Here is a 23,236-nt window from a genome sequence, read left to right as displayed (position 1 = left end):
GCAGGCGAATGTGAAAAATCTTACATTTAGGTACATCAATTTGAAACTTCTTCTATAGTTTACTTTCATAAATGTCAAAGTTATTACAGTTTTTTCCTGTGTTATGTTTTCATATCTAAGACATTTAATGAGTAATAAATCTGGGAAAAAAAAAATAAAAAATCAGGTCAAGTTTAAAAATATGAAAATAGAAAAAAAAAGAAGAAGATCTGACTGAAATTTGACATAACATAAAAACGGTTTTCAAGTTAAAAGTTAAATAAATCAGACTTAGCATTAGTACTTGTAGCTGATGCAAATGTGTTTAACTGCACATTTTGCTGTGAGATTCATTACATCATGTCCTTAGATAACCTCATAATGGAGCTGTACAAAACACCTGCATTCCTCTCAAATGTTCTCCCAATTTCCAGCCCCTCTGTGTGTCTTTGAGTGAGTCACTTCACTGGCGGTCAAACATGCACAGAAAACAAGCTGGTCCCATTCTGCTCACACCCACAAGACTCTCCTGCGTATAAGGCTACGCAAAACACAGCATGTGCAGCGAAGAGGCGGCAAGATACAAGGGCCAGAGCTTGTGTAGTTTACAAAATAGTTATGATTTGATAAATGTGCGTAAATTGTCCCTGCATTTGGGGTGGAATTATGTGTATTCATGACATAGAGATGACATGACTTTTTAGAACTCGGCTCTACTTTCTGTCATTTTCAACTTCACTATCTGTAAAACTACGATAAATCTTTATTTCAAGTATTATCTCACCTAATGAAGATCAGATTGGCAGGTAGAGCGCGGTTGCATTTCCAATACAAATTGAAGCCGACTCGGTTCGATTGGGGACCAAAGTTGCAACATCAACAACGCCTTTTTCTCTGAGCTTTGTCAATCAAACCAAATGTGATGATTCCTTTCAGAGCTTATTACTGGCTGAATATATGCAAATTTTCCCTTGTTAAAAAGCCAATTTAAGCATTATTTTATATTTGGTTCCATTTAGCTTTAAAACATTCTTATTTTTGTAAGTATAATCACTGGAAATGGTGATGTAAAGTCTTTGTGTTGTTTGTCCTTTAATCGATCTCACACAGGAGTTTGTTTTGACCCTGAGCCTCGCGTGTGTCTCTGCGTGGCTCACTTCATGGTTACTTCCTGGTTTTGTTCCACTCTGGTTCATTTGCCTCCACACTTCAGATGAATTGTGCCGGAGTTCGAGACCGACCTTTCCTACCAGACCAGAGCTTGCTTCTTTGGTTCAGATCAGAGCTCCAGCCAGGCAAAGAATCCTGATTTGAATCAAAAGTGTATTGTGAATGCACCCTAAGATCTAGTTTTGCTCTTGTTCAATACAAACAGCACATATTCCTTTCCATCATTTCTGTCTATATCAACTCTTGATCCAAAAAATAATCTAACAAAGTCTTTATGTAACTAGACATTTTGACCTTTAATATTCTCTCAAATGTAAGTACAGTGCAGGAGGAAAGCAAATGTCAGTGTTGGGGTGTGTTCAAGTACCCTTATTACTTTTTTGAGACTGTTTTCCCAAGTGATCTATTACTTTTGTTTTCTTTTTTTCCCCAAGGCAATATGCAATATGGCCCATAAATAACTAGGCCAAATGGTAACAGATGACCACTCTTAACACAAAGTAGCGCAGAAACTTTGTTTCCACGTTTCCCAGGGCAGTAACAAGGAAACGTTGAAAGTAACGCTGGCCAACACTGGTGAAGAACCGGTTGTTACTCCAGGATTTTGAAACAGAGGTGGCCAAAGGGTGGCCGGAATAACTCCTCCCCCATTTCCAGTAATCTGGTGTACTTTTAGGATCATTTTGGTGATTAAAGTCAACATTGATTTAACATACTCACAGTAATATAATATATATTTGAGGTGGTGAATGAGCTTTGACTATAATAAATTGCACCTGGGGGCCCATCAAATTTCAGGGGTGGCCAGTGCCATCCCAGGCCACCACCCCTTGGAGGTGCCCCTGTGAAGAGCAGGCCGTTAATCTTCTAGTTAGATAGCAAAATGTATTACCACTACATTACGGCCGCTTGTTCAGTCTCGCAGGTTGGATAGTTTAATGCCACACTTCCAGACAAGCAAAAACATCTTCATGGAGACACACAGGTGGCAGATCCCTATAGAGCACCTTTAAGTTAGAAAAAAAACAATTATAATAACACTTTCTTTCAAATTCTCCTACTTCTCAACGTTATATTGTCTTCACGTGCTTCTTTACTAAAATAGCCTTGTCTGTCTTCCCAAAGTCGATGTTTGCGATGTTCCACAATCTCCAGTCACTCAATAATTCACTTCTTGGTGCCCCATTGCTATTTCACTTACAGACTAACAGACTTAAGTGCATGGCCGTCCAGGCAGTTTATAAAAGCAAATAAATATTAGATTTCCCACACTAAGTAGTCCGTAGTCCAGTCGAACGTCACATATACTCATTCAAGTACTTATTGATTTTCTGCCTGAGTTTAGGGCACTTCACAAGTGATTTACAATTAGCATTACTTTGATAAAAATACACCTGACTTATTACGCCGAAGGGGATGACGAAGCATTCTGCCAATCTAAAGTGACGGCAAATGACCTTTTTTCTGAGATTAAGCAACAACCTAAAGCGTAGCTGGAAATTTGAAATATTGATCTTGGGGTACACAATAGCAGAGTGATTAAAGGGTGATTAGCTTACGTTTGATGTGAATAAATAAAGTTGGATTGTTGCTCTATTATATGTATGTCTTGTTATTAGCGCAGCAACTAGTTGGCCATTGTCTGCCACGTCTTAGGCCCATATTTTCAGATGTTGGTGATTTAAATTACTGTAGCTTCAGTGGAGTTTAAAGGTGCACTATGTAACCTTTCTGATATAGGGTTTGTCACAACTCTTAAAAATGTTTTCTCTTTGCCTGAAATGTTACACTCTGTGGTATAAAGGGATCAGTCTTCCATTGATGCAATTATGGGTGCTTTTATGGCCAAAAAGGTTCTTGGCTTGGTAGAAGCACATGGTTGTCGCCATGGAGATTGGCGTTTTGGCCATTTCTCCACGGGCAAGACTGACAAAGTTGAATTTTCTAATCAAAAACATACTGAGTCTAATTTACAGGTTTGAGTTATTTGACGTAAAAAGTTGACTCTATCTTCAGATCTTACAATGCTCTGATTTTAAAATCCATACATCTTCATCAAACTCATTTTGAACCTTTCAGAGCAAGACATTCCAAGTTTTCCAAATTTTTAACTCTCTCTTACGCGCACCAGCTTCAACCTTTGCACAAAATCAGGGCAATGTGTACATTTTGTGGTGGTTTTCTATGTATTCATATTGTAAGTTAGGTGTAATACACAATATGCTGTTTAAAAGATGGCTACTCCTGGTTTAGACATGGACTTGCCTTGGTTTAGCTGTGATTTAGCCCCTCCAGAGTTGAGTCCTTGTAAGTTCAACAAACATATTTATACATACCCCAGACTTGCCTTCCATTAGTCTCTATGCAATGAAGAAGTGCAGCCTCCACATGATAGTAACATAGTGCCACACAGCTCCCCCGGTGGGAATGAGGAGCGACGCGCCGATCCTCTGTGGCAGGAGTGGGCGACTTGTTGACAAGCATAATTTTTATCATATGTGACTGGTGTTTTTAGACTGTGTGGGGACTCTGCTGTTCTTATCTTGTTAACGTATTTGTATTTTTTAATTTAGCAGAAATAGTTATATCATTGATGACAACTTTTTTTATTTTCATTGGTGGCTTTCAAGTATGGTATTTCCATGGTATGGTAAGTCCAAGTATAACAAAAATCTATTAAAAATGTGTCTATACGCTGTATGATGAACATAAAAAATAAGCAGTATAATTTAGTTTTAAATGCAGTAATAAGGGGTGGGATATAATAAATTACACTTAATCCCACTCCTTTTTAAGCTAAATTACAGGTTTAGTCACATTTAAATGCTTGATCATGTTGATAATTTTAAATGTACACACTTTTAGCTATATGCTCAAAATAAACAAAACTAAAACCTCTATATTTAGTTTTACTTTTAAGTCCGTCCTGGTTCTGGTTTAGTTTTGTAATTGTAGTCCACATTTAGTTCTGGTTCATTCTGGGTTAGGTTAGACTTGGTACTTGTTGTCAACTTGCATGCAACTTATTGACACCATTGATAAAACTACGGCTTAAGTGGTTTGAAGCTTAGCTTTTCATGTCATGGTTTTTATGCAACTGCAACTGTTTTTAGAAAACAACTTTATTCTCGAAAAATTCCAGTCTGGGTTCAGATCAAGACATAGCACAGAATCTGCATTGCTGAAAATGCACAATGATGTTGCCCGGTCTGTGAATGCCAAGCGCCCACTGTCCTTGTTCTGTTAGACTTAAAGGAACACTGCTGTGCAGACGATCTGCAGATTTACTTACCTGTGTTTCCAGACAAGTGATGCTCTTTAATCTTTGACTGATTGTATTACAGACATAAAGATGTGGACAGTGCAAAATGTCCTTTATTTGAATGATAAGAAGACAGACTTAACTAACCGTTATGACTCTTCGGGTTGTTTTTGACAACAATTTAAAATTTTACAGACTAATTGACAGTGTGGTTTGAGCATTTTTTTTTATCAATTACATCTTTTAGCTAAAGTAAAGCCTTTTTTAAATTGCACCGACCTTGAAAGGACTATTCATGCTTTCATCAGCTATCAGACTGTTGCAACGCACTTCCCAGTCGCCCTCAGCTCGTACAGAACGCTGCGGCGCATTTTCTAACCAACACACCCAGACGTCAACACATCACCGTTTCTTTTAGAATTGATTTTAAAATTTTACTTTTTGTTTTTAAAGCTCTAAATGGCCTGGCACCTTCTTATCTGGCCGAGCTTCTGTCCGCCCAAAACCCAAGCACGGCTCTAAGGTTGACAAATCAGTTTCTGCTGGACGTCCCCAGAGCCAGACTGAAACACTGGGGGATCGAGCCTTCTCTGTCCCAGACTCTGGAACAAACTGCCCCCCTGACATGCACCATCACAGACTTTAACCTTTTTAAATCCAGGCTTAAAACTTAGTTATTCAGACTGGCTTTTAACACTCTGTAATGTAGTGACACTTTATTTTGTACAGTGTTTTTACTTAGTTTTATGTTTTGTATTGTCTTGATTTTTATTGGAAGCACTTTGGTCACTTTGAGTGTTGTAAAGGGCTTTATAAATAAAGGTTGATTGATTGATTGATTGATTGATTGATTGATTGACATTATCTCCATGGAGACAAGCAGGTGATACCCGAAGACCAAGTAACAGATCAAATCTATGGAGAAGCAAGCTGGTTCACAGTGGAAAGGCATGTTTTCCAAATATTTTCGAGCAATAAAAACACCTTTAATTGAATAAATGCAAGATACATACGTTAAATGTCCCAGGACCCCAGGAAGAATAGTCTTTACTAATGTAAAGGATCCAATAAAAGAAATAACATAAATAACATAAATCACATAAATAACATAAATAAAAGTCATTGTTTGGTAGATTCCAAGCAAAGCATTAATGAACCCTCAATTAGTACATTCACACGGTGCACCTTTAAATATGAATATAGAAAATATTGGATTTATTAATAATTGTACAATCATACAATGTTTATCCTGATCAATTGTTTAGCTTTACCAATTGAATAGTCATGTCCATAAGTCTTACAATATGGGCATATAGCTTCTACAATGATGCACAATATTTTTCTGTGAACCAAAACCCTTCAAAGACAAGAAAGGTTAGACAAACAGTCAAAGTTGCGTTGCTCTTGGACACAAAACAGGAAGTCATTTTACAATAACACTCCAATTTATCCAGCAAATCTGTCCACCCCATCTCCCATGAAATCCTCTCTGACCAAAACATCAATTTGGCTCCATAAATGATGCTTTTCGGATGCATCTGATGTACCAATTTGCCTCCCACGGCTCTACTACATTACCCATAATACTCTTTGTGCTAGGCTAATTAGTGATATGATTGCACACCGGTGGTTTGAATAAGGCCATAAATAAGGTTAAGACAAAAAGAAAGACAAATTAAAAACGACAACCTTTAATGTTTGGAGTTATTGCTAACATCTTTTGAATGTGAAATTAGATTGATGATGTGCTAACGTGAATTATAATAAGCTGTTTTGTTTTCACTCAAATGTTTGGCTATATGAAGTGTACAACGAACCTTGATCTAGGAACGTGGGTGAAATACATTTGGAGTCATTTGTGATAAACATTAGTTAGTCCCAATCAACTTAAATAATGCATCTTTGGTGAATGTATTGAATCTGGAAATTAGATTTTCTCTCAGGATTAACAAAGTATATCTATCTATAGCTGACTGCTGCACTGCGGTTGCCTTGACTGGTTTGATCAAATGGTCAAATGGCCACCGCACGCTTGTATCCATGGAGAGGATATTGACTTACCTCAAATGTTCCACAGTATGGCATCAAACCTATCTATCTTGTATTCAATCAATTACAGGTGTTTTTATTGTTGTTTACCTGCTTCTCCACAGATCTGACCTGTAAATGAGTCTAAGTGTTACGATTATTGTGGAGAAAAAACAAAACAATTTAGCAATGATTCACAATGCCAAACCATGACCAAACAACAGTAAAATCAACATTGTCGTATAGATTACTTTCAGTGTCTTATATGTGACCTGCTTTATGATATCACACTTTCTGAATGATAAATTAAAATAATGTGACATAAACAGACAGATATAAATGCTTTTTACATTCAGTATCAACTGAATTGGAATTACTTTGCTTCTAAAATGATTGAGATTATTCTTGTTTTGTTCTTACGATAATATGTGTTCTACTTTTGGGTCATTGTGTTTTCTATTTTTTTTTCATTTTCAAAGTAGAAAAAGCTTCAGTTGTAAATATACTCAAAATTCCTTTGCATATATTTTGGATATATCCAAAAAACAACCGTTGCCATATACCGTATTTTCCGGACTATAAGTCAAACCTTTTTTCATAGTTTTGGCTGGGGTGTGACTTATACTTATATACTTATACTACAGAGCGACTTATATGTGATATTATTTGTTCTTTTCACATTTGCAACTGCATTTCATACTCCATTGCAACTTATATATGTTTTTTTTCTTCTCTATTATGCATTTTTTGGCTGGTGCGACTTATACTACAGTACTTTTCGTGCAATACAGTGCTCCTGAATAAAAGCCGCGCACACAAAATGTACAAAGAAAACAGAACTTGTACATATATGGGCTGCACACAAACCGCAGGTGCCCACGTTGTAACATGAGATATTTACACATAAAAATATTACACCAAAGTGACACACCGGTTGTCTTTTGAACAGAAGTTGGCGGCGTACCCGCGGTCTGCAGTGCCTCAGGACTAATTAGACTAATTTCTCAGTGAATATGAGTTGGATTGTAATAAAACACAGCATTTTGACGTTTAATATAAAAAAGAACACACCTGAGCTGTCCCTACTACTCTATGTGAGCTGATTTACCTGTGTCTGTGTCTTCACATCTGGTTCATCTGCTCCTGAGCTTGTACTTATCGAGTGAGTGTTGCGTTGTAACATGATCAAAAGATTGAATTGATGGCGAGCTGAGACCAGCCTGGACCCGGAACCAGAACTGATGCACTGAACTTTACAAATCCTTCAACATGAGCCACCTGCGGTATGGTAGGGGCTGATTCAGCCGTCCGATCCCACCCAAAAGATCCCACAGACTTTGCAAACTCTCAAATCAGTCACAGCGCTATCTTTTGGGCAATACAAAAACTCTGTTGCTATTGCTATTTCATTGAGATGTGCAAAAGTGATTTAATATGTGACGAAGCGCCGTAAATGCCTGCCAGTATGTTACACACTTAGATTTATCCATTTGGACTTAAATATGGGTAAAATATCAGACTTCCAGGCACTTCCTGTGTGTCACCCTAAATCTGTGATCTCCTGAATAGTCTATAGGTAGTGTATTAGTCCAGATAAGTGTGTTTACGTGAGTAATCTTCTGTCAATGTCATTCGCCCACGGAAACATCAGCTCTGACAGATGTAATATTTCAAAGAGCCAGACATGTGCCGCGCACTCCATCCGCTCTCATCGCAGAGAAAAACATAGATGGAAATATATATATACAGGAGGCGTCAGCAAAGAGTTTAATTACTCTGAGTAAAAAAGCTAAAATATTTAATGAAAACATGAGAGGCAAAAGATGATGTTGAAAACCGCAATACTGATTTAATATTGGAATTACTAAGTTGGTGCATTGATAACTACTACCAGTACTACTAATGTTACAACAAGGACTATAACTACTACAATTACAAATACTTCTACCACCTAAAACATTGCATTGCTATATTAAAGTTTAAAGGCATAATGGACGAATTTTCGCCGATTTGAGAACTCAGGCGGAAGTGCGCATGCGCACTCCCCCGTGCGGACGCACAAAAAAGCAAAGTGCGTTTGTTTATTAGCGTGTCGGATCACATCGCATCTCTCGTCTCCTGTAGATTTCCGTCTCTTCTCAGTCAGCTCGAACAGTCTTTCTCTGTCTTAATTTTGTCCCGTACACTGAGGGAACTATATTATGATAGATCCATGCGCTTAGACACGTGGAAACGTGCTGCTCATGGGGACGAGCCGCACACGGCTGCAGGTGAGCAGTAGGTGCGTTCTATGATTGATACGTGGCAGGACTAATCGGCAGTCCACGCCACGAGGAAATGAGACTCACATTTGGGTCAAAAAAATCGTCCATTCAACCTTTAAGTTAAAAAAAATAGAATCATTAGCCACGTTTCAACCACCAGAGCGGTTCACTTTGGAGCGTTTTGGCACACGTCTCCTGCACAGGGTTTCTTAATGTATAAAATAAATCATACCTGAAATACACTTTTAATCATTTCAGCAATTCACAATTTTTTTTTTAATGCTTCCAAGTTTGTGGCGCTGTGGAAAGTGGCTAAAGATGGAGTAAACAAGAAACAACTTTCAGTTTATCATCAGCTTTTTCTGCATTTATTTAAATTCTCTGCGCATCTCTTTATGAAATGTGTTGTGTTTGGATCATTTTATTTGCATTATGCACTGGAAATATAATATTTTTGGTCTTGACGCTGCAATAAACAGTAAACAGCTGATGCTAACATGTGCTAGCTTTGTTATGCCAAGTGTGTCAACAAATAAAGTTATCACTGGAAACGCAGCGGTTAATCACCAGATCAAGTCAGCGCGTGGTGAGACATTATTCTTTTTTATTCATAGCTGCTTTTTGACATTTCGTTCACACTCTCTCACCAACGTGTCCAGTAATTTCGCAAATGGAAATGTACCCACTCAATCCCCTTATAGTGCTAACACAAATGTATACTTTAGTCTTTTCTGTTTGTAATTCTTGCATCTATGTAGAATCAGTGTCTGCTTTAGCACCATAGTATTAGCTTGTATTCCCATTCATTAAATCTGATTGCTGTATTTTGGCTTAGCATTGAGACATCCGCATCGCTAATCAAGTCTCATGCCAGCAAATGGCGTAACCCCTCACCTCATGCAATTTGTACACATTCTGGGCCACACTGACTTTAATAACGATTAATTGCAATTTCAATTGAACTTTTTGAGCACAAAGCCGCTAGCTATCTCCTCACGCATGCCGGGACAATGTGTGGACTTGCGGCATTTTTTTGTATAGACACATATGCATTGTTGAAGAAATGCATGGAAGCCCAGCTGAGGCACATCTGCCATAAATAGAAAGACCATTAATTTGTGGGATTTGGCATTTGAGTCACATGTCTTTGGAGCATTGCCCTGAGGAGTATGCTGGAGGATGGATCTGACAAATGTCTGTAAAGAACATCAGTATTCAACATAACTGACCCATCGTGAACCAGAATAGCAAAGGGGGGTGGGGGGGTGAGAGAGAGAGAGAGAGAGAGAGAGAGAGAGAGAGAGAGAGAGAGAGAGAGAGAGAGAGAGAGAGAGAGAGAGAGAGAGAGAGAGAGAGAGAGAGAGATCATGATTAATCATCCATTTTATATCGTGGTATCCCTAGTCCGAATAGAACATCATTATCCAATATATAAAAGAGTAATATTTTAGAACGCTGGTTAGAACGCAAAAGTCATGTGATGAATTTGACTCAGTCGGAGCTGAAGCCGTTTGCAAAGGATGGCAAATTCATCAAAGCGTGTTTCCGTCAAATTTAAACATTTAAGTCTCATTTTCAGACATTTCAATTAATCAATGACATTGTTGCAGCCCTAGTTTATAGGGAAAAATGCCTTTCAAACAAGAGTATAAAGTGATATCGCTTCACTTTTATGGCTATAAGTTTACTGTAAGTTTACTGTCTTATACTTAAACCTCAACTAAGACACATTGTAGCGCTTTTCTGTTGGATTGACATAATGGCGTCAGTACAATTTGTACACAAGGCAATTCAAAGCGTCACATTATGTGTTTGGAAGAAAATGGATTAAACATGTTAAAACTGTCTCACATCTTCAGGAAGACTGTTCCAGATGTTTAGTCCTGACTCTGGCACCAGCAGGAGGCCGGTCCATGTTTAGTCCTGACTCTGGCACCAGCAGGAGGCCAGTCCATGTTTAGTCCTGACTCTGGCACCAGCAGGAGGCCGGTCCATGTTTAGTCCTGACTCTGGCACCAGCAGGAGGCCGGTCCATGTTTAGTCCTGACTCTGGCACCAGCAGGAGGCCAGTCCATGTTTAGTCCTGACTCTGGCACCAGCAGGAGGCCGGTCCATGTTTAGTCCTGACTCTGGCACCAGCAGGAGGCCGGTCCATGTTTAGTCCTGACTCTGGCACCAGCAGGAGGCTGGTCCCTGAGGTCCTCAGAGTCCGAGATGGTTCATATGGAACTAACATGTCTGAGATGTACTTTGGTGCTAGGCCATGGAGAGACTTGTACACAAGCAGAGCTGCTTTAAAGTCTATTCTCTGAGCCACAGGAGCCAGTGCAGAGACCTGAGAACAGGACTAATGTGATGGTACTTCCTGGTTCTAGTCAGGACCCGAGCAGCAGCGTTCTGGATGTACTGCATCTGTTTTACAGCTCGTTTGGAGAGGCCAGGAAGTGGCTATACAGTGGCTAGAAATGGTGGACTGATAAACACACTGAAATAGGACAGTAACCTTTAAATGGATTAATTTTGTTAGCGTTTATCTATTTTTAACTTAATAAAATGTGTTTTTTAGCGTCAAACGTCGTTGCGACATTGGTCTGATCATAATTGTCATGACACAGCTGGAGCCTCTCTCGGGTCACGCTGATACAACCCCTTGATTCAAATTCTGCACCAAAAGAACCCAACATTTCCCAAAGATCCTCCAAGCTTACATCTTGTGTGTTTTTTTTTTGCTTTTTAATTGTAGAAAAAAACAATAATTGGATTGGAAAATGGTCCGTGGCGGATTATTCGTATTAATTTCGTTCAAATCTGGGCATAAAATGGAGCACAGAGACATTTTCAATTGATATACATTGAATAGAATCCAAATCACTTTTATTCATCCCCAAGGGGAAATTATTTTTGTTGCAAACATGAAACTGATCAGCAGAAGAAGATGGAAGTTATCAAAAAATGAACAATGGACTTGGTAAAAATACGAAATTGAAACTAAAAGCAGCCCAAATCACAGACATGAACATTGGCAAGTGACTAGATTTATATGAGGACCTCTGAGTTTGCTGAATTACAGTAGATAAACCTTTAAATTCGCACGGAATGAGAAAAACAGACGACAAAACTAATCCCATCCGAATAGGGCTTTAAACTACAACAATACCTTCAAACTGCAATTGAATTACTGTTACTGACAACACTACTACCACTAATTCGACTGCCAATTCTCCTGTAATTGTGATTAATGAGTAAAAAGGCATCCATCCCCAGAAGGGAACAACAAATTTGCTTTGTATCGAGATATATTACAAAAAATCAATATGCTAAATCAAAGTAACCAAAAAGGTGGAACGATCATTTGCAACCTGACTGTAAATAGTTGATACAAATACCAGAGAAGAGAGTTTAATGCAAACGTTGTTAGACAGACCTGACTATAACAGGTGGTGCGGGCTCGGCTCTCTACAGTCGCTCTCTCTCTCTCTGCTTGGACACGGCTCACCAAACCACTGTTGATGTCTTTGTGCGCTCATTTACTGACTTTATCTCTGCCTCCCAGCCTCTGGCATTCTCCTCTTGACGTTTAATGTCGCTAATGCCGCGTAATCCACCCAGCCATACATCCAAAAATTACTATCGGCTTCATTTGACATGACTGAAAAGGAGATAAGATGTTTTATTTTGGAGTTGAAAGTGCTGACCACATTTGAAAGGGTAGAGGAGTTGAGTGTGATCAATGTGGCCTCTCTAACACAAGTGGAAAGCATCACAGGAGGAGGAAGGGGGAGACTAAACAATCCACGGATCTAGGTAGGACTTCAGGATGTGTTGAAAGAGAGGTCTGGCTGCTCTTATGGGTGTTTTTGTTCTGCAGTGGTTGGTATCTAAAGCCTATCTAAAGTGCTTTGGTTCAAATAGTCGAGATGTTACAAAAAAATAGTAAGCTGAGAAAAATATCACAATTTCACAATTAATACATGGTTATGGATACTTGATCAAACAACAGCAAAACCTTAAATTGTCTTAAATTATGGGGTATCCAGATAATTATAGTCTCACCATTATGACAATCCAACAAAAATATGATAAAACTTGTCTTTAAATGTATGAATTGAAATTTAATTATCAGACAAATGTGATATTTCACAGTTTCTTATCTAAAGACTTCACATCAGAATCTACTGATGTACGCCGCAGTCTCGCCAAAGGACACCAGTATGCGGTCATGTTTAGCTCAAACCTAGCACACAAATGTATGTAGTCCAAAGATATACTTATTGTAACTACTACTTATGGTAATATTAAATAATCCCAACCCAGTAAGACTGCAAAACAACAAAAAGGCATGCTGAACGAGGTATGGTATTGGGCAAAATGGGGATAAAAGACATTCATTCCTGTCTAGTCAAGCCCGGGGGAAACTGGGATCTCTCTCGTCCGACTGCCCCTCCCATCGCTCCTGATGAGAGCCATCCCAAGAAACTGACCCTAAGATCACAGCAGCAGGACGGAGGAACCAAGCTAGGTCTCCCACAGAGAGGATCGTTCTGTCCAGTGCTCCAGTGACTACTAACAGACAAGCACATTATTACTGCTAGAAAGGACAAGGAAGAGTGCTGCCCGGTGGTGGAGTGGTTAAGGCGGCAGCACACATGCCACGCTCCATGAGCAGCCGGACGCAGTGTCGTGAGTTTGAATGCCGGCTGTGTCACTTCACTGCATAGTATCACTTCTCTCTCGTCCCCATTTCAGACTCAGCTGTCATGTCTAATAAAGCCCACGGGCCAAATCAATTCTTTAAAAAAACAAAGAAAGATGGTTCTCACATCATCTGCCTTTCAAGAAAACTTTCACTGTGTTGTGCAATTAGACTGTGCTCAAGTCTCGTCAAAGGGTTAATACATTCACAGCACAGATATAAAAGTGCAGGTTTGACTTTTTTTGAAAATCAGACTATATACCTTCATGGAGAACCTCGGAAATTCATGCAAATCCAATTTCCAGGCCCTGGAAAAGTTTAGGAATTTAATTGGTTTTGGAAAAATTCTGGAAATTTTGAAAATATTTTGGTTTCAGAAATAAGTGTCTACATTAAAAGATCGGAGACAAAGTATATATTTATATATTCCAGAAAAGTAGTACAGTAAAGTGCATCACGCCCAGCCCATGGCCAGTTCGAAACAGATTTGAACAGAACAATGTGGCGCCCAGCGTTGCGCCTGAGCCCACAGTCACCGACACACCCACAGGCCGCACCCACAGGCCACACCCACAGGCCGCACCCACAGGCCGCACCCACAGGCCGCACCCACAGGCCGCACCCACAGGCCACACCCACAGGCCGCACCCACAGGCCACACCCACAGGCCGCACCCACAGGCCGCACCCACAGGCCGCACCCACAGGCCGCACTCAGTGTCTGTAAACCAGGGACCGGAGCTGCACACGGAGCACGAGCCGCTTTGAGACCCAGGATTGAAGTGAATCCCTCAGCACTGTTTTGTTAGACCCACAAGCAGTAGTAGTCCTGCAGCGCGCACACACCAGAAACCCTCTTTGGAAAACCGGAAAGCATTCTAACTATTTTGGAGGAATGAAAAATCATATTTAAGGAGTTGTGTGTAAAGAGAAGATTGACATGGAGTTCAGAACACAGAATAAGGAAACTCACCTGCTTCACAACTCTCACATGTGTGGACTCAAGCTTTTTTGAACACTGGAGATGTTTCTAAGCCACAAAGACATTCTACACGACACATTGCTATATCTCACATTTGCACTGTTCTGGTTATTTTTAGCATATTGAAAAAAATGTTCATTTTCGTGTCTTTCTGACATGATCTTAGGAAAGGAGCAAAGGCTATTATTCTCAAAATGAACTGAACATGGGTTCAGACGTCCAGATAGTCGTGAAGCCTGCGCCGTGTAGAGGCCACTTTAGACCGATGCTGTTCCTTGCTGCGCATAAGTCCAGACACACGCTGTAAACAGCACATGAATAATACACACACTCTAGTGTCATCCTTCTTCACGCAAGAGGAAGATGGTAAACAATGTAAAAAATATATATATAGAGCCTGAAGCTGAGGGTGGTACCACAGGTCTGGAAGACCTCGTGTCTGGTACCTGTGCCTAAGACACCGCGCACCAAAGACTTCAACAGCTTCAGGCCAGTGGCTCTCACGTCCCACCTGATGAAGACACTGGAGCGGCTGGTTCTGGACCATCTCCGCTCCACCGTGAGCTCAGCCATGGAACCGCTGCAGTTTGCATATCGGCCTGGCATCGGAGTGGAGGACGCCGTCATCTCCCTGCTGCACCGCTCTCTCTCTCACCTGGAAAAGCCTGGCAGCTCTGTGAGGATTCTGTTCTTCGATCTTTCCAGCGCCTTCAACACCATCCAGCCGCTGCTCCTGAGGGACAAGCTGGAGACGGCTGGTGTGGAGTATGACCTGGCAGAGTGGATCCTGGACTACCTCACAGACCGACCCCAGTTTGTGAGAGCCCAGGACTGTGTGTCTGACACTCGGACCTGAAGTGTGGGGGCGCCCCAGGGCACTGTCCTCGCACCCTTTCTCTTCACCCTTTACACTGCAGACTTCAGACATGACACGGACAGCTGTGTCCTGCAGAAGTTCTCTGACGACTCTGCCATCATCGGACTCATCAGGGACAACGATGACGCGGAGTACAGAGGACTGGCCCAGGACTTTGTGGACTGGTGTCAGCGGAACCACCTCCTCATCAACGCGGGGAAGACCAAGGAGATGGTGGTGGATTTGCGCAGACGCCACCCCACTGCCCCCTCACCAGTGAACATCCAGGGACGGGACATTGAGAGAGTGGACTCATACAAGTACCTGGGTGTTCATCTGAACCACAAACTGGACTGGACTCATAACACAGACGCACTGTACAGGAAGAGCCAGTCGGCTCTACCTCCTGAGGAGACTCAGGTCTTTTGGAGTGACAGGGCCACTCCTGAAGACCTTCTACGACTCTGTGGTGGCATCAGCCCTCCTGTACGGTGTGGCCTGCTGGAGCAGCAGCATCACAGAGAGGGAGAGGAGGAGGCTGGACAGAGTCATCAAGAAGTCCAGCTCCGTCCTGGGCTGTGCTCTGGACTTGGTGCAGGAGGTGGGGGACAGGAGGGTCCTGGCTAGATTCACATCTATGCTGGACCATGAGTGTCACCCCCTGCAGGACACTCTGTCCGCTCTGGAGAGCAGCTTCAGTGAGAGACTGATCCACCCTCGCTGTGTGAAGGAAAGGTTTCACAGGTCTTTCCTTCCTGCTGCTGTCAGACTTCATAACAAACACTGTTAGTCCTGAACACTCGCAATACTGACCTAACCATGTGCAATTCCGTCATATGTGCGATTACTGTCGTGATTAATGTGCAATTACTGTGAAATTCATGTGCAATCTATGTGCCATTGTGACACATATTCATGTGCAATTACTGTCGTGATCACATGCAATGGTATTTATGTATTTTTTTATTTATTTGTCTGATCTGTTCTTTTCTTCTGTATCTGCCTCTGTATCTACCTGCGTTGCACCAATGAAATTTCCCCATGTGGGACAATAAAGGAATATCTTATCTAATCTTATCTTATCTTATCTTATATATATATAATAATGTTCTATTTATTGTGAATAATACATGGCCTGACAAGGATAAGTTGAATATATGACAAAACTAAATTTTATAACTATATTGTAATTAATTGTTGAAATTGTTTAGACATTTGTAAACATTTGTGTAAAGTCTCTATCAGTTTATAAAAATAATAATTTTAATGAATAATTGCTTGAATGTTAGTAAAGGTTATGGAAAGTTGGTAAATGGTTATGGAAAAATTATGGAAAAGTCATGGATTACTTAATACCTGAGATATTAAAATATAATATATGTATTTATTGTTGACTTATTTATGATTTCAGCTTGTGATAAACTGCCATATTTCCAGTGATGGTAACTATATGTTGAGCCCAGACAACGCCAGCACACGTTTGCACCAGCTCTTTTCTGTTTATCGACCACGGCACTCCCAAAAGAACCAAAATATTATATTTCCAGTGCATAATGCATCTAACATTTAATCAAAACTTAACGCATTTCATTAAAATATGTTAAAATGCAATGTAGAGGTGCAGAAAAGTTAAATAAAAGTTGTTAGTTGTTCCACTGCAACAAACTTAGAATTACTAAACATATTTTTGTGAATTGCTGGGATCAGCTTAATAATTAAGAAGTATGATTCATGTACAATTTATGTGATTTATTTTTAGAAAACATTTGGGTGCTGCTCCCCTGCGAGTCAGGACCTGTGCACGGGGCGCATTAACAGAAGCGTTCTGAGAGAGAGTGAACCAGTCTGAGGGACCGGGGCCAGTCTAAACGTGGCTATATGTTCTTGTTAATATTGTGGTCGCTCACAATGTATCAAATTCCAAGCTCCATAACTTAAATGTAATTTTATTGCAGCAACAAAAACAAATGGAACTACGTAGAACAGGATCCTCTATTTCAGGGCAGACAAAATGAAGAAAAAACTGTTATTAAGCACTTTTAATTAGAGTTAAATAGAGTTAATTAGATTTGGCAATTCTTTAGGATATGACAGTAACAGTAGCCTCTGCACAATATCACAACAAATAGTGTGTCGTGAGATGGATATTGTAATAATACGGTATTTGGGGAAATGGATATAGTTAAACCCTTGTAATAGCATGACATTATTTTGTAGAAGGTTTGGGTAACATGTTATTACAGGTTCTTATGCACAGCGTGTTACATTGCTCTAATAAATGAATACAAAAGATGGAGATTTGTTTTGTAATAAATAGCTGCTAAACTAATTTTCTCAAAATTGTTTATGATGCAGTGCTTCTCTGAGTGCACAAGTCTGGAGTGAACCTGTCTAATGAAGAACAATTTCACAAACTAAATTGGGTTTTCCAAATTGCTCTTTGGGCTGAACCCTAAATGTCCTCTGCATAAAACTAATGTGGGCTTTAATGAATTCATGGATAATTTGGACGGACATGCAGTTTTACTATTTGAGCTAAACCACCTTCATAAACGCACTGCAATGTCATATTTATGCTAATGTTAACACACAATTAAAAATGCCATTCAGTAGCATATTGTGGAGCCCATAATCCTAAATTAATTTGGACGTGGCTGATCTAATCTTAACTAAAGCTGAGGGTGACAGTCCACTCATATGAGAGATATTTAATGTTACCAGGCAACAGTCGACTCAACATCTGGCACGCCCGAGTTCAAACACAAAATGCTTCATTCTCTGATGCGAGCCTTTGTTAATATTGCAGAGAGTTGCATTGGTGATGAGAAGCGTTGTGATGTTTAGAATTTGAGATAGTTTTCAAACTGAAAAGTAAATATCATGCTGGGTTTATGTATTCAGCTTTGACATTAACATAATACATGCTGTACTACCCTTGAAATATTTAAATACCTTGTGTAATCAAGAAATAACAGTTTTGGAAAAGAAAAAGTGTGGTAATCTATAGTTTGGATGCTCCGAGCCCGTATTTCCCGGCTCTGTTCTTGGGTCGGGCCAGGTCAGGTCCAAGGTGCAGAGATGTGTGTGAGTTCCTCTGCAGCCGCATACGCTCAGATGATTGATATCTGCCCCAGTGCGGTGAAAAAGTTTAACCCCTAAGCAAGTGAAGTGGCCAAATGTGCATGAAAGTTACATGGAATATAAGGAGGAGGAGAGGAGGAGACTGCAATCGAGACGCAGATGTCCTGAAAGGGGAAAGGGCGAGAGGTCATTTGGGAGCGAGTTCATGTGGGTCAGTGGCTAATGACATTCTCTCCACATTTCAATTAGGCTTCAGAAAAAAGTACAGTAGCACTGTGGCACTTGTACCGTGATTCAGTTTGTATGGATCTGTCAAAAGCTTTTGACACCGTTTCAAAAAACAGACTAATTTGCTCAGGATTGTCAGAGCGTGCAGTATATACAGAATAACAGGACTCAATGCATTAAATATGGAGGTTTCTGTTCAGATTTTGGTGTTGTCCACAAGGGGCGCCACAGGCAGTATTGTGCCTGAACAAAAGTTCATGAACGTGTTCATAATTTTGGTGAACGTGAACTGAACGAATGGTATTACTGCTGAAGAACGATAATATGAATGCGTTCATTCTGGTGTCTGTGAACGGCAAGTTCGTTCTTTTTATTTTCGTTCAATAAAGTGTCAGATTTCTAGAGACTTCTAGGCAAAAAACACGCCGTTACGTTGCCCAAAAAGAGCCGATGCCTGACAAGTGTGAGAGCTCCGAAGTTGTAGAGGCGATAGATAGCGGAGACAGACAGAGATTTTGCGTGTCGCACCGCACTGCGCATGCGCATCAAAACAAAAAGCAGCATTGACGCGACCGCAACGTGTAGTCAACAGAGCAGCAGGAGTCGCCCTGCTACGACCAGTTACGTGAGTTTTATGATAAGGTCGGTGAGGATGGGAACAATCTAACATTTCTGTGTAAACTTTGCCCAGCAAGTTTTCCCTCATGTTTTTGAGAATAGACTGTGGGGCTGAAAGCTGCAGCTGCTGCTAGTGTGGTGCTGAATGGACAGCAACACATGGGGAAGTCTGTCCCTTCAATGTGAATGTAAATCCTGGGTAAGGATTCAAAATTGGATATGAAGATGAAATCTGACACATATTTTCAGAATTAAACTAATAAAATAATTGCTGCCTGTGGTTGTATTTGGGCTGTGGAAATAAGAAAAATGATTGCATAATATTGAAAAAAAGAACTGAACTAGTTCATTTTTTGGAGCTGTGAACTTAATTCAAAATTTTGAACTAGTTAATTTTAAAATATGTGAACTATGAACTGAACTAGTTCATGTAGAAAGTGAACTTTCCCAACACTGGCCACAGGGCTCAGTTTTGTGTCAAATATCTCTGATGCTAACATGCATTTTTACTGCTATGGATCATCTCTTACTCAGGCCATTGGAACTGCGCAGAAAGCGTTTGTGGCTGTCCAACATTAATTTCTTCCGTTAAAACTAGTCCTCAATGCTGACAAAACTTAGCTAAAACTTTAAGAAGGGGCCTCAGTCTGTTCCAGTATTGTCCACTCAAAGGAAACGTCACAGAAGTGGTTCATGAATTCAAATACCTTAGTGTTTTGATTGATGACTCCCTCACTTCAAACCACACATAGAAAAACTAGAAATTAAACTTAAAGTAGTTTTTGTTCTTTTCGTAAAATATATACATATTTATTTATTTTTTAAGTAAAAAAGTGCCTCGTTACTGCAACTTTTTATATGAATGCTTCCTCTGCATGTCTTCAGATGGTGGACAGGGTTTTTCATGCTTCTCCCAGGTTCATTACTAACTGTAGAGCCATGACACACTGTGACTTGTACTCACGAGTGGGATGGCCTTCTCTGGCCACTTGGAAGCGAGGACATTTGTACACATTATTTACATGGCAATGCTTGGATTACTGCCGCCGTACATGTTTACTTCGCTCACACAAAGTGTTGACTCATATTGCTTGTGATCAAATGATCAGCTGTGGCTCTTTGTTCCTTTTGCCCGCTTAGAGCTGGGAAGGAAAGCCTTTGTCCACTCCTTTTGCTTGGAATATGTTGCAGAAAGACTGGAAATTTCCCCAGCTGAGGAAAGCCAAGCTGCCAGTGCATGGTGCAGTTCTATACGGCCATCATTAAGTCCTTCCTCACCTCCTCCATCACCGTGTGGTACGCTGGAGCCACAGCCAGGGACAAACAGAGACTACAGCACATTGTGCGCTCTGCTGAGAAGGTGACTGCTGCAGACTTCCATCTCTGCAGGACCTGTACGTCTCCAAGACTCTGGGACGAACAGGTCAAATCACAGCCGACCCTTCTCACCCTGGACACAGACTATTTGAGCCCCTCCCCTCAGGCAGGGGAGTTTTTATCTTATTGTTGTTCATCGTTGTATGTTGCATCGAATCACAAAATAAAGTTTCTATGTTTGTGAATTTTGTTCATTGGCAACAATGAACAATATTCACAAAAGTTACAACTGTGTATTGTAACTGTGTAAACCTTGCTGCATCTTGGCCTGGACTCCCTTGGAAAAGAGGTGTTTAATGTCAATGGGACTCTCCTAAATAAATAAAAGTTAAATAAAAAAATATATACAAAATAAATGGAAAGTAAGGTGAACACTAGACATGCAATCACTTGAAGCCCTATTAGAATGTGCTTATTCTCCCAATAAAACTGCACAAAATGTAAAAAAATGTTTAACGTAACCCTGGTTCTCTGCCCTGGGTCAGACCTAGACATGCAAAGGAATTATTCAGGTCAGGTTCAGGACTATGACCTGGCAGAGTGGATCCTGGACTACCTCACAGACCGACCCCAGTTTGTGAGAGCACGGGATTGTGTGTCTGACACTCGGACCTGCAGCGTGGGGGCGCCCCAGGGCACTGTCCTCGTGCCCTTTCTCTTCACCCTCTACACTGCAGACTTCAGACACGACACGGACAGCTGTGTCCTGCAGAAGTTCTCTGACGACTCTGCCATCATCGGACTCATCACGGACGACGATGACGAGGAGTACAGAGGACTGGCGCAGGACTTTGTGGACTGGTGTCAGCGGAACCACCTCCTCATCAACGCGGGGAAGACCAAGGAGATGGTGGTGGACTTCCTCAGACGCCACCCCACTGCCCCCTCACCAGTGAACATCCAGGGACGGGACATTGAGAGAGTGGACTCATACAAGTACCTGGGTGTTCATCTGAACCACAAACTGGACTGGACTCATAACACAGACGCACTGTACAGGAAGAGCCAGAGTCGGCTCTACCTCCTGAGGGGACTCAGGTCTTTTGGAGTGACAGGGCCACTCCTGAAGACCTTCTATGACTCTGTGGTGGCATCAGCCCTCCTGTACGGTGTGGCCTGCTGGAGCAGCAGCATCACAGAGAGGGAGAGGAAGAGGCTGGACAGAGTCATCAAGAAGTCCAGCTCCGTCCTGGGCTGTGCTCTGGACTCGGTGCAGGAGGTGGGAGACAGAAGGGTCCTGGCTAGATTCACATCTATGCTGGACCATGAGTGTCACCCCCTGCAGGACACTCTGTCCACTCTGGAGAGCAGCTTCAGTGAGAGACTGATCCACCCTCGCTGTGTGAAGGAAAGGTTTCGCAGATCTTTCCTTCCTGCTGCTGTCAGACTTTATAACAAACACTGTTAGTCCTGAACACTCGCAATACTGACCTAACCTAATACTGATGTGCAATTCCGTCATATGTGCAATTACTGTTGGAATTCATGTGCAATTACTGTCGTGATCACATGCAATGGTATTTATTTATATTTATTTATTTGTCTATGGGAGTTTTTATTTATAGGAGATCTTCTACTGAAAGTGTTTTTCAGACTTCCTATAAGTGATCTGTTCTTCTGTATCTACCTCTGTATCTTCCTGCGTTGCACCAATGAAATTTCCCCACGTGGGACAATAAAGGATTATCTTATCTTATCTTAAACAGCCGGGCTTGATGTAAACTGTAGTCTGTAGGCCCCCACCACCCACACAGTAATGAACATACAGGATGTATGCTGTAAACACGCAGCTTGTAGCCATGGGCTTCCATTAACTTTTAATTATTCTCTAGTGTAGACAAAAATATCAGCGGCAAAATGCAAATGAATGATATACATTTACTTTCAACTATTGAATGTTATGGAAGTTGCTTGTGAAATAGATTTTGGCAAATTATTTTTTTGCACCCTCCTTAAATCATCTTGCACAGGGCCTTCCAAAAATGAGGAAAGGGCCCTCCTGCTCCTGTCAGCTCCATGGAGACTCAGCTCCTGCACCAGGCGTCTCTCTCTGCAGAACGCGATGGAGCCTCTCGTGGGTTTGGGGAATCACTCATTTGCTTAATCCAGGATGATCCGACAAAGCGTCCGCACCTGCCTCTCCTGGCTCTGCATAGCCCCACACAGCTGAGGCAAGCCAAACCATGACCAAGGGGACTGAAGCTGAACTGAACCAGGACTGGACCACGAGTACACCAAGGCTAAAGAAGAAAGCAGGACTAAAGCAGGAATAAAGCAGGACTAAAGCAGGACTAAAGCAGGACTATAGCAGGACTATAGCAGGACTAAAGCAGGCTTAAAGCAGGCTTAAAGCAGCACTAAAGCAGGACTAAAGCAGGACTAAAGCAGGACTAAATCAGGACTAAAGCAGGACTAAAGCAGGACTACAGCCGGACTACAGTAGGAGTAAAACAGGACTAAAGCAGGACTACAGTAGAAGTATAACAGGACTAAAGCAGGACTACAGTAGATGTAAAACAGGACTAAAGCAGGACTACAGTAGAAGTATAACAGGACTAAAGCAGGACTACAGTAGAAGTATAACAGGACTAAAGCAGGACTACAGTAGAAGTAAAACAGGACTAAAGCAGGACTACAGTAGGAGTAAAACAGGACTAAAGCGGGACTACAGTAGAAGTAAAACAGGACTAAAGCAGGAC

The 23,236-nt window shown here is 41.1% G+C and overlaps 1 protein-coding gene across 1 annotated transcript in view; it reads right to left on the bottom strand.

Moving 5' to 3' along the window:
- The window catches only part of LOC140379787 (gamma-aminobutyric acid receptor subunit gamma-3-like), a 154,101-nt gene that overhangs the window by 75,891 nt on the left and 54,974 nt on the right, over positions 1 to 23,236 (bottom strand). The window lies entirely within an intron of this gene.

This window comes from Eucyclogobius newberryi, unplaced genomic scaffold (assembly GCF_026437365.1).
Source record: "Eucyclogobius newberryi isolate DKJ021-1_F unplaced genomic scaffold, fEucNew1.0.hap1 SCAF_1, whole genome shotgun sequence".
Lineage (NCBI taxonomy): Eukaryota > Metazoa > Chordata > Actinopteri > Gobiiformes > Gobiidae > Eucyclogobius > Eucyclogobius newberryi.
This window is presented reverse-complemented; position numbering and strand designations above follow the sequence as displayed.